At 40.1% G+C, this 10,716-nt stretch overlaps 2 pseudogenes; both read right to left on the bottom strand.

The window, feature by feature from the left end:
- Positions 1-5,188: 5,188 nt before the first annotated feature.
- Positions 5,189-5,839, bottom strand: LOC143672984 (grpE protein homolog 2, mitochondrial pseudogene; annotated as a pseudogene).
- A 4,108-nt stretch (positions 5,840-9,947) lies between these two features.
- On the bottom strand, positions 9,948-10,287 carry LOC143673011 (cyclin-dependent kinase 2-associated protein 1 pseudogene; annotated as a pseudogene).
- Positions 10,288-10,716: the final 429 nt, after the last annotated feature.

Genomic DNA, 10,716 nt, shown 5'->3' with positions numbered 1-10,716 from the left:
TGCCTGGTTTTGGTATGAGGGTGATGTTGGCTTCATAGAATGAATTAGGTAGTTTTCCCTCCACTTCGACTTTTTTGAAGAGTTTGAAGAGAATTGGTACTAATTCTTTCTGGAACGTTTGGTAGAATTCACATGTGAAGCCATCTGGTCCTGGACTTTTCTTTTTAGGAAGCTTTTGAATGACTAATTCAATTTCTTTACTTGTGATTGGTTTGTTGAGGTCATCTATGTCTTCTTGAGTCAAAGTTGGTTGTTCATGTCTTTCCAGGAACCCGTCCATTTCCTCTAAATTGTTGTATTTATTAGCGTAAAGTTGTTCATAGTATCCTGTTATTACCTCCTTTATTTCTGTGAGGTCAGTAGTTATGTCTCCTCTTCCATTTCTGATCTTATTTATTTGCATCCTCTCTCTTCTTCTTTTTGTCAATCTTGCTAAGGGCCCATCAATCTTATTGATTTTCTCATAGAACCAACTTCTGGCCTTATTGATTTTCTCTATTGTTTTCATGTTTTCAATTTCATTTATTTGTGCTCTAATCTTTGTTATTTCTTTCCTTTTGCTTGCTTTGGGGTTAGCTTGCTGTTCTTTCTCCAGTTCTTCCAAATGGATAGTTAATTCCTGAATTTTTGCCTTTTCTTCTTTTCTGATATAGGCATTTAGAGCAATAAATTTCCCTCTTAGCACTGCCTTTGCTGCGTCCCATAAGTTTTGATATGTTGTGTTTTCATTTTCATTCGCCTCGAGGTATTTGCTAATTTCTCTTGCAATTTCTTCTTTGACCCAGTCGTTGTTTAGGAGTGTGTTGTTGAGCCTCCACGTATTTGTGAATTTTCTGGCACTCTGCCTATTATTGATTTCCCACATCATTCCTTTATGGTCCGAGAAAGTGTTGTGTAAGATTTCAATCTTTTTAAATTTGTTGAGACTTGCTTTGTGACCCAGCATATGGTCTATCTTTGAGAATGATCCATGAGCACTTGAGAAAAAGGTGTATCCTGCTGTTGTGGGATGTAATGTCCTATAAATGTCTATTAAGTCTAGTTCATTTATAGTAATATTCAGATTCTCTATTTCTTTGTTGATCCTCTGTCTAGATGTTCTGTCCCTTGATGAGAGTGGTGAGTTGAAGTCTCCAACTATTATGGTATATGAGTCTATTTCCCTTTTCAGTGTTTGCAGTATATTCTTCACGTATTTTGGGGCATTCTGATTCGGTGCGTAAATATTTATGATTGTTATGTCTTCTTGTTTAATTGTTCCTTTTATTAGTATATAGTGTCCTTCTTTGTCTCTTTTAACTGTTTTACATTTGAAGTCTAATTTGTTGGATATTAGTATAGCCACTCCTGCTCTTTTCTGGTTGTTATTTGCATGAAATATCTTTTCCCAACCTTTCACTTTCAACCTATGTTTATCTTTGGGTCTAAGATGTGTTTCCTGTAGACAGCATATCGAAGGATCCTGTTTTTTAATCCATTCTGCCAATCTATGTCTTTTGATTGGGGAATTCAGTCCATTGACATTTAGTGTTATTACTGTTTGGATAATATTTTCCTCTACCATTTTGCCTTTTGTATTATATATATCATATCTGATTTTCCTTCTTTCTACACTCTTTTCCATATCTCTCTCTTCTGTCTTTTTGTATCTGACTCTAGTGCTCCCTTTAGTATTTCTTGCAGAGCTGGTCTCTTGGTCACAAATTCTTTCAGTGACTTTTTGTCTGAGAATGTTTTAATTTCTCCCTCATTTTTGAAGGACAATTTTGCTGGATATAGGAGTCTCGGTTGGCAGTTTTTCTCTTTTAGTATTTTAAATATATCATCCCACTGTCTTCTAGCTTCCATGGTTTCTGCTGAGAAATCTACACAAAGTCTTATTGGGTTTCCCTTGTATGTAATGGATTGTTTTTCTCTTGCTGCTTTCAAGATCTTCTCTTTCTCTTTGACCTCTGACATTCTAACTAGTAAGTGTCTTGGAGAACGCCTATTTGGGTCTAATCTCTTTGGGGTGCGCTGCACTTGTTGGATCTGTAATTTTAGGTCTTTCATAAGAGTTGGGAAATTTTCAGTGATAATTTCTTCCATTAGTTTTTCTCCTCCTTTTCCCTTCTCTTCTCCTTCTGGGACACCCACAACACATATATTTGTGCGGTTCATATTGTCCTTGAGTTCCCTGATACCCTGTTCAAATTTTTCCATTCTTTTCCCTATAGTTTCTGTTTCTTTTTGGAATTCAGATGTTCCATCCTCCAAATCACTAATTCTATCTTCTGTCTCTTTAAATCTATCATTGTAGCTATCCATTATTTTTTCTATGTTTGCTACTTTATCCTTCACTTCCATAAGTTCTGCGATTTGTTTTTTCAGTTTTTCTATTTCTTCTTTATGTTCAGCCCATGTCCTCTTCATGTCCTCCCTCAATTTATCGATTTCATTTTTGAAGAGGTTTTCCATTTCTGTTCGTATATTCAGCATTAGTTGTCTCAGCTCTTGTGTCTCATTTGAGCTATTGGTTTGTTCCTTTGACTGAGCCATATTCTCAATCTTTTGAGCGTGGACAGTTATCTTCTGCTGCTGGCGTCTGGGCATTTATTCAGATTTCTCTTGGTGTTGGACCCAGCAAGGTTGTAATATTTTTCTGTGAAATATCTGGGTTCTGTTTTTCTTATCCTGCCCAGTAGGTGGCGCTCGTGGCACACGTTTGTCTGCGGGTCCCACCAGTAAAAGGTGCTGTGGGACCTTAAACTTTGGAAATCTCTAGCCGTCCTGGGGGTTCGCTAGCCGAAGTGGCTTGAGCCGGCCCGGGGTCCGAACGCAGGGAGGGTTGCTGGTCGCCGCAGCCAGGGAAAGAGCCCGTCCGAATTTCCTAGTCGGCCCTGGGCAACAAGCGTGGCGGGAGGGCGCCAGCGGCAGCAGCCCGCCCGAGAGAGTGCACGTTCCCCGGGAGTCACGGGTTTGGAAGGGGCCTCCCCCACCCGTCACCGTTCTCCGCGGCCTGGGGGTTTCCGATCCAATTCTCTCAGTTGGTCCGGGGGCTGCGGGTGGTGTGGGTGCCAGCCATCTTTGTTTCAGGGGACCGCCTCTCCAATTCTCCCAGCCGGCCCGGGAAGGGGGAAGGGAGTAACTCCGGCCGCTTGCCACCCCGCCCGGTAAGGCCCGCGCGCCTCGGCGATCTCACCCGAGCTGCTTCTCTCAGCCAGCCAGCCGTTCCAGGATGGGGTATGCTGTCTTTTTTATCTCTGTTGTGGCTTTGGGCACTTTCTGTATCGTTTCTACTCCCCTAGTAGGTGTCCTGGGGAAGAAACTAAGATCCGCGCGTCTTACTAAGCCGCCATCTTCCAGGAAGTCCATCATTGTAGTTGTGTATTCTTTACCATGATAATTTTAGAACATTTAAATGAGAAAAAAGAGAACTCGTACATCCTTAACCCTCCTTCTCATTGTCCCAAAGTACTTCAATCTACTCAGTTTTTTACCCTATATCTGCTCTTACTATTTACTTATTTTTTATCCTTACTTTTAAAAATTCTCCTCATCTACCTGCACAAGAGGAGCATCAGACACAGGGATTTCACAATTACACAATCCTATTTTAAAAGCTAAGAATCAAGGCTACTAGAACAGAGCTCAATAGTTTCAGGTACTTCACATAAACTAAAAAGAATCTGTATAATATTGAAGAATAATCTGCAGGATAATATCTCAACTCTGTTTGAAATCTCTCAGTCACTGAGACTTTATTTTGTCTAATTTTTCCCTTCCTCCTTTTGGTCAAAAAGCCTTTCTCATTCCCATGATGCCAGGCTTCAGCCCATCCCCAGGAGTCAGGTTCAACATGGCCTGGGAGATTTACACCCCTTGGAGTCATGTACCACATAGGGGAGAGGGCAGTGAGTTCACCTGCCAAGTTGACTTAAAGAGTGATCTCACATCTGAGTAACCAGAGAAATTCCCTGGGGGTGGTTCTTAGGCATAATTATCAATAGGCTTAGCTTCTCCTTTGCAGGAATAAACTTCATCAGGGTGAGCCCCAAGATTGAAGGCTCAGCCTATTTGATTTGTTGTTCCCACTGCTTGTGAGAATTTCAGGAATTCCCCAGATGGGGAAGTTGAATATTTCCTTCTTTCTCCTCAGTCCCCCAAGGGACTTTGCAAATACCTTTTTATTCTCTGAACACATTATTCTGGGATATATCATGCCATCATGCTAACCTCTACAAACCAATAAGATTCATGCCTTATTCAAGATTCTATGTAATTATGGTGTTCAAATAAACTGACCATAACAGTTAAATTAGATAATGTAGTCCCCAAAATACAAGTTTTGGTGTGTGTGCTTTCCAAGTACAGATGCACACTGACTTTAGAGTGTATTGTCACTCAACTAATAAATTTCTTTTCTTTTGTAAACATAAAGTGTACTTTCCACATGTGTTAATAGAGTGGTAATTCCTCTATAGATTTTTCAAAGCTTTTTGACAAGACTAATAGAACTAGCTGATAAAGCACAACCTTACCCCCTTAGTGTTCTGAGGTGATGAGAAAGTTGAGGTAGACAGCATCCTTCTTATTGTTTCAGATAATGTTATCATTAAGAGAAAAAGGCTGTGTGAGTTTATTTTGGGTAATCTTAAAGAGAACTCCTGAAGATGCAGATTATTTTGAGAATTTACTTCCATGTAAAGCTATCAAACCCAAGAACTTTACTTTTACTATATTATAAATAAGATCAAAGTAATTAGCCAAAAAAGGTAGCTAAACAAACTTTGGTTAACTTTTATTCTCAGTTGTAGGAATAGTAATTTTAGTGGGTTTTTAACCTATAATGAATGTACTAGCACTCAGCATATTGAAACACGGATTTCCATATATTCATCTTAGAAGAAATGCTATCATCAATTCATTCAAGTATGAAAGTACTTATATAGGAAATAAGTGTATCAATCATCACCATTAAAATTACCCTGTTCAAAGAAATCATTCCAAAATGAATACTTGTCTTCTTCAATATGAAAATTAAAGACTTTGGTTTTGAAGTTGACAATCACTTCCTACTCCTGGATGTATACCATTTGATAAATGGAGCAATTAGTCTAACGTTCATTAAATCACCAGTTTTCTTCTTCTTTTTTTTTTTTTTTACCTTCTTTCAATTCAGGTTTTATTAAAGTAGTTTCTGAACATTTCATTTCACTCTTAATTTCTCCAATTTTGTTTTAGTGTTTAAAAACCTTTCTTCACTGAATTCATTTGCCAGGAAAGAGAGCACCCCAACACCAGCTGATGCATAACAGATGAGTTCATGCTCATGAGGGTCATATTTGTCACCAATGGGTGTCATCTTTTCCAGGCCATGCTTGGCAAACATGCTTTTCAGCTTTGCTTGCAAAAGTGACAGCTCTTGAAAGACCTCCTTCAGAGTAAGTTTCTGCTACCCAGGCTCTGTTTCTCCAGAAATGCACTCTGTAGTCTTCTCCTAAATGTCTGCCAGCTCCACCAAGTCCATACAGAAATTCTAGATTCCAAATATCTTGGCATCTTCTACACGTCTTTGGGTTCACTTGCTTAGGTTTTCAGAATCAGTGACAGATCTCTGGCATCTCACTGTAAAATTCTGGACTTCCTTCTCCAGTTTAACAGCTTTTAGCCTTAAAGTTCATTTGGTCAGAGATGGCCCAAACTCATGAGGTGTGTTCTCACAGCTGCAGTCCCCACCAGCGATCCTCTGGGTGGCAGTGCTAAAAGGATATAGCCATTTCTTGCCATAGGATATGGCAGTCCAGCCCAGGAGGCTCTGCATCCCATACCTGGCTACTAATAAGGACTGAGCAGTCATGATCCTGACCACCTGCTTTCTTAATGATGTACCTGGCTTGAGGATGTGTGCTGCACAGAAAGTCTATGTCTATCAGCCAATCCCATTTCTGTCACAGCCCTGTGTCTAATATTTATACATCTAGCCTGATGGTGCCACAATCTCTAAATAAAAACAAACATATATTTGACTAACAAGACTCTCCTGTCTTGTGTACAATAGTAAATACATTAGCTTCCTTGAGTATAAGGAGTCCCTGGGCAATTTTCAATCTTAAAGTTGATATCCTATAACTCAAATACTGTAACATGATGTTATAAGTTATGTCATATGTTAAAGGGATAAGATAAGGGAGAAAACAAAGATAAAGATATTTCCTTTGTGTACACATACAAAAATATAACAAAACAAAGAAGAAATATTCATAATCATTACAAGCCCCATTTCTGTAACTAGTCACATGGTTGTAGTTCATTTTTAAACCACCTTCTTTGCCTACCCATCTTATATTCAATTTATCCTCACCAAACATATTAGCTGGCCATGGTTCTTTATCAGAGGATGTGAACCAAATATTCATTCTTGAAGTTTCTAGGTCATCAGTAGTCTTCCCTGGATTTGGTTGCTGCAATTTTCCATTGAGTTTAATCAAAAGGCATGGTAGTACTAAGATGCCCTAGGGAATCTCCTGCATTCCAGGCATTCTCTTATTTATGACCATTGTGTAGTTGCAGTCTTATTTTTCCTTAATAATCAAGCTCAATCACTGCAACCAGTACAGGATGCCCTTCTTTGTCTGTTGATTCAGAGGCATGAGGAGCCAAAAGTGACCAAATGGCAGTCTTAACATTCAGTTCAGTCGAATCATTATTGTGTCTCCTGGTGGAAGCACACTTACTTGTGGAAAAAACATCTGTAATCCAGCAGAACTTAGGGTTGAAGGGACAGGAAACAAAAATTTTTCTAGTGGATCATTGGGGTAATAATGAGTGGTGTTTCTTCCATTGCTACCCCTTGATTCCTAGACCCATGAATCCTGGCTATGAGATAAACAGACCATAGAGTAGATGCTGATTTAGAGCATATACAGCCCCTTGGATAACATTGCCCAAGCTCTGCAAGGTATTCCCACCCAGTTGGCATAGGAAGTGAGCCTTCAAAAGGTAATCACCACTCTATCAATCCACCTACTTCAGGAAATAGGGAATATGGTAAAACCAGTGAATTTCATGAGCATGTGTCCATTACTGCACTTCACATACCATGAAATTAATTCCTTGATCAGAAGCCATGCTATGAGGAACACTATGATGATAGATAAGGTATTCTTTCAATCTACAATGATGGTTTTGGTCAAAGCCCTGCATACAGAGAAGGAAAATCCATACCAAGAATATATAACCAGGTGTTTCCTGATGGACATGGTCTAATGTAATCAACTGCTACCAGGCAGCAGGCTGATCTTCTCACAGAATGGTGAGGAATGAATGTTGGTCTCTGTTTCTGGCAGAATGAGCACTCAGCTGTGGCTATCTTGGTGAGTATAAGTCCAAGTTGCTATGCCCATGCACAACCTCCATCCCTACCACAATGGACACTTTTTCATGAACCCATTGGGCAATGGCAGGTGTAGCTGGGGAAAGAAGTTGACTAGTAATTACAGGATGGGTCATCCTATCCACATGAATATTAAAATTTTCCTCTGATGAAGTTGTTCTCTGTTGATCAGCCACTTGGGACTCATATCCTCATGCTTTTTTCCACTTATAAATTTCTATCTGTATAAAAATTTCCCCCAGACCTCTTTGCCACTGATTTTCTAATCATCTTTCCATGTCCCTGAGCACCTAGCCAAGACATTGGCAGTAACCCATGAATCAGTATAAGAAGACACCTCCATCCATTTTTCCCTCCAAGCAAAATGAACAACCAGTAGCACAGCTTTAAGTTCTACTCACTGGGAGGGTTTCTTTTCATTACTTTCTTCAAGGAGGTAGCAGTTGTGCTAAAGCTGTCTACTTTCTTATCATAACTGTATATTGTGCAGAACCATTGTAAAGCAAGGCTAAGTTTTCTCTTCCTCTATCACCTTATTGTAAGGAACCCCCCAAGAGGCCATAACTGTGTACTGTGAAAGAGACGGTGATGTGGCAGGAGTGTGGATCATGGATATTTGGGGCAATGTCTCATGTAATTTGCTTGTGCCTTCATGGCCTGCCTGAGCTGTATTTAACATATGCCACTTCCATTCTATGATGGCATGTTGCCGTGTATTCACAACAGTATGGGTTGTGGATCAGATAATATCCAATTCCTAATGGGAAATTCTGGTCTTATGGTAACTTGTGGCCCATAGGTTAAGCACTTGGTCTCTAAAAATGTGCAGTAGCAGGTCAAAAGCTGTTTCTCAAAAAGATAGTACATATCTGCAGTGGATGGTAAGACTTGTCTCAAAAATCCTAAGGATCTGTGTTTTGATTCTCCTGTAGGGGTCTACCAAAGACATCAGACAGCATCACTGTTTGCTACTGACACTTCCAGCACCACATGGTCTACTGGATTACATGGTCCAATAGAGAGCAGTGTGCAAAGCAATCTTTTCAAACTGTTTCAAAGTCTACTCCCCACTCAGAACCAGACCTTTTTGAGTCACTCAGTAAATAGGCCAGAGTGTCACACCCATATGAGGAATATGCTGTATCCAAATTCAAAGAGACCAACAAGGCAAGACACTGTGCCTCTTTTCTAGCTGTGGGAGAAAACAAATGCAACAGCTTTTGATTGACTTTAGAAGGGATAGCTTAACATATCCCATATCGTGGAACACCTAGAAATTTCATAGAGATTGATGGACCTTGAAATGTTTTCATTATTCTCCATCCTCTGGCAAATAAATGTCTTACCAATAAGTCTACAGTAGTTGCTACTTATCTTTCACTAGATCCAAAGATGTGATGTCTTGTAGGAGGGTGAGACACATATGGGTGTGACACTCTGGCCCATTTAATGAGTGACTCAAAAAAGTCTGATTCTGAGAGGGGAGTAGACTTTGAAACAGATCTAGATTGCTTTGCACACTGCTCTCTATTGGGCCATGTAATCCAGTAGATCACCAATATAATGGACCAGTGGGATGTCTTGTAGGAGGCTGAGATGTTCAAGTTCCCTAAGGACTAGATAATGACATAGGGTTAGAGAGCTGATTTACCACTAAGGTAGGATAGTGAAGATGTACTGCTGACCTAACCAGCTGAAAGCAAACCATTTTTAATGGTCTTTACTAACAAAAATTTGGAAAACTACATTTGCCACATCTATAGCTGCACATCAAGTACAGGGATATGTTTTGATTTTCTCAAGTGTTGATACCATATCTGACACAGAAGCTGTATTTGTAGTCAACACCTGGTTCAGTTTGTGATAATCCACTCTTATCCTAAAAGGTCCATCTGTTTTTTGGACAGGCCAAATAAGAAAGTTGAATGGGGATATAGTGGAAACCATCAACATTACATTTTTAATGAAAATAAGCTTTATTACATCAAGCAATAAATATATGCAAGGATGTAAACAGTTTTAATAATTTTTTCCAGACATTTTGATCAACTTACAGGAAACACAAAACTGACATCTACAGTGTCTCAGTATAAAAATGTTAGGGGGTCCTTGTTAGGTATGATAGGTTACTCTTTCCTTTGTATATATAACTTGTGCACTTTTTAATTGACTTCAAAGCACTAATAGCTAATAGTTGTATTAGCTTATGAAAATAAGGAACAATTTGGGTAGCATAACATAACATAAAAGAAGATGAAAGTGAGAAACTGGTATCTTGAAGTCACACTACAGTTTGATGATAAGTAACTTTTCCAATGATTTTTTAAATCAATGCTTAAAGGCAAAGAATCCTGGGTACTTCCTAAGTATTTAAAACACAATCTTAATCAATTGCAAAATCTCTTCTTAAGTTTAAATCCTAGGTCAGAGCCTAATGAATCACTGGAGGGAAACAGGGAGAAATACAAACAAACTTAACATTCTGAAAATAAGAGTTTCATCTGAGCAAGGGAGATGAACTGTAACTTCACAACTCGTAAAATGATGGAAAGCCTTCAAAGCTACCAGGCAGTTAAGATCTGGCTCTCAGTTCTGTTTCAATCAAGCACTCCCAAACCAGTCCTCTAGCACGAGCGATGCCTCATTTTAACCTCTCCATGACATTCTTGCTCCTGGAGTAGGTGGGTCTGCTTTCTTTTCCCAACTCTTTGATGATGACCAGCAACTCAGCACATTTGCTTTGGGGAACGTGGCTGTTCCCTGTTCCCTGGATGTAGCCAAGGGAGGGCAGCCCATAACCACTGGTGGTACTGGGAGGACGTTGTCTTGCTGGTGGAAGGAGAGGGGACACTTCCAGCTGAGTTGATGGAAGAGGCGGGCATGTGTGCATTCAAGCTCTGTTTGTAAGCCATCCCCTCGCTGGACGGGGTGGGCAGGGTAGATTGTGCAGAGCGTGCGCCAGCAGCAAGACGGCGTGGCATCAGGGTCCCTGCGCCCATTAGTGCGCCCGCTGGCTCCCCCACACTTTCTGTTGTTAACGGTTCCAAGTCTCATCGGCAAATATCACTATTGCCTTATTAAAGTCCTTGATGTTGGCAATAATCTCCACAAACCCTTCAGGGATGCAGTGGTGCTTTTGATACATTTTGTGAAGTGGAAGCAATTCTGGAGGCTTTCACCTGGCCTTTCCTATCCTCAGACCCCTAACTCCAGAAGTCAGGGAGTCACCTGTGGGGATTTTGCCTGATGTTGAGTTTATCTCTTCTAAATATGCATGCTGGAACTGGGGATGTAACCACAGAATAGGACCAGGGACCCACTGGTCCCACTGTGAGATGGAC

This window comes from Tamandua tetradactyla (genome assembly GCF_023851605.1).
Source record: "Tamandua tetradactyla isolate mTamTet1 chromosome 22 unlocalized genomic scaffold, mTamTet1.pri SUPER_22_unloc_3, whole genome shotgun sequence".
NCBI lineage: Eukaryota > Metazoa > Chordata > Mammalia > Pilosa > Myrmecophagidae > Tamandua > Tamandua tetradactyla.
The sequence above is the reverse complement of the archived record's forward strand: the minus strand, read 5'-3'. Positions and strand labels throughout refer to the sequence as shown.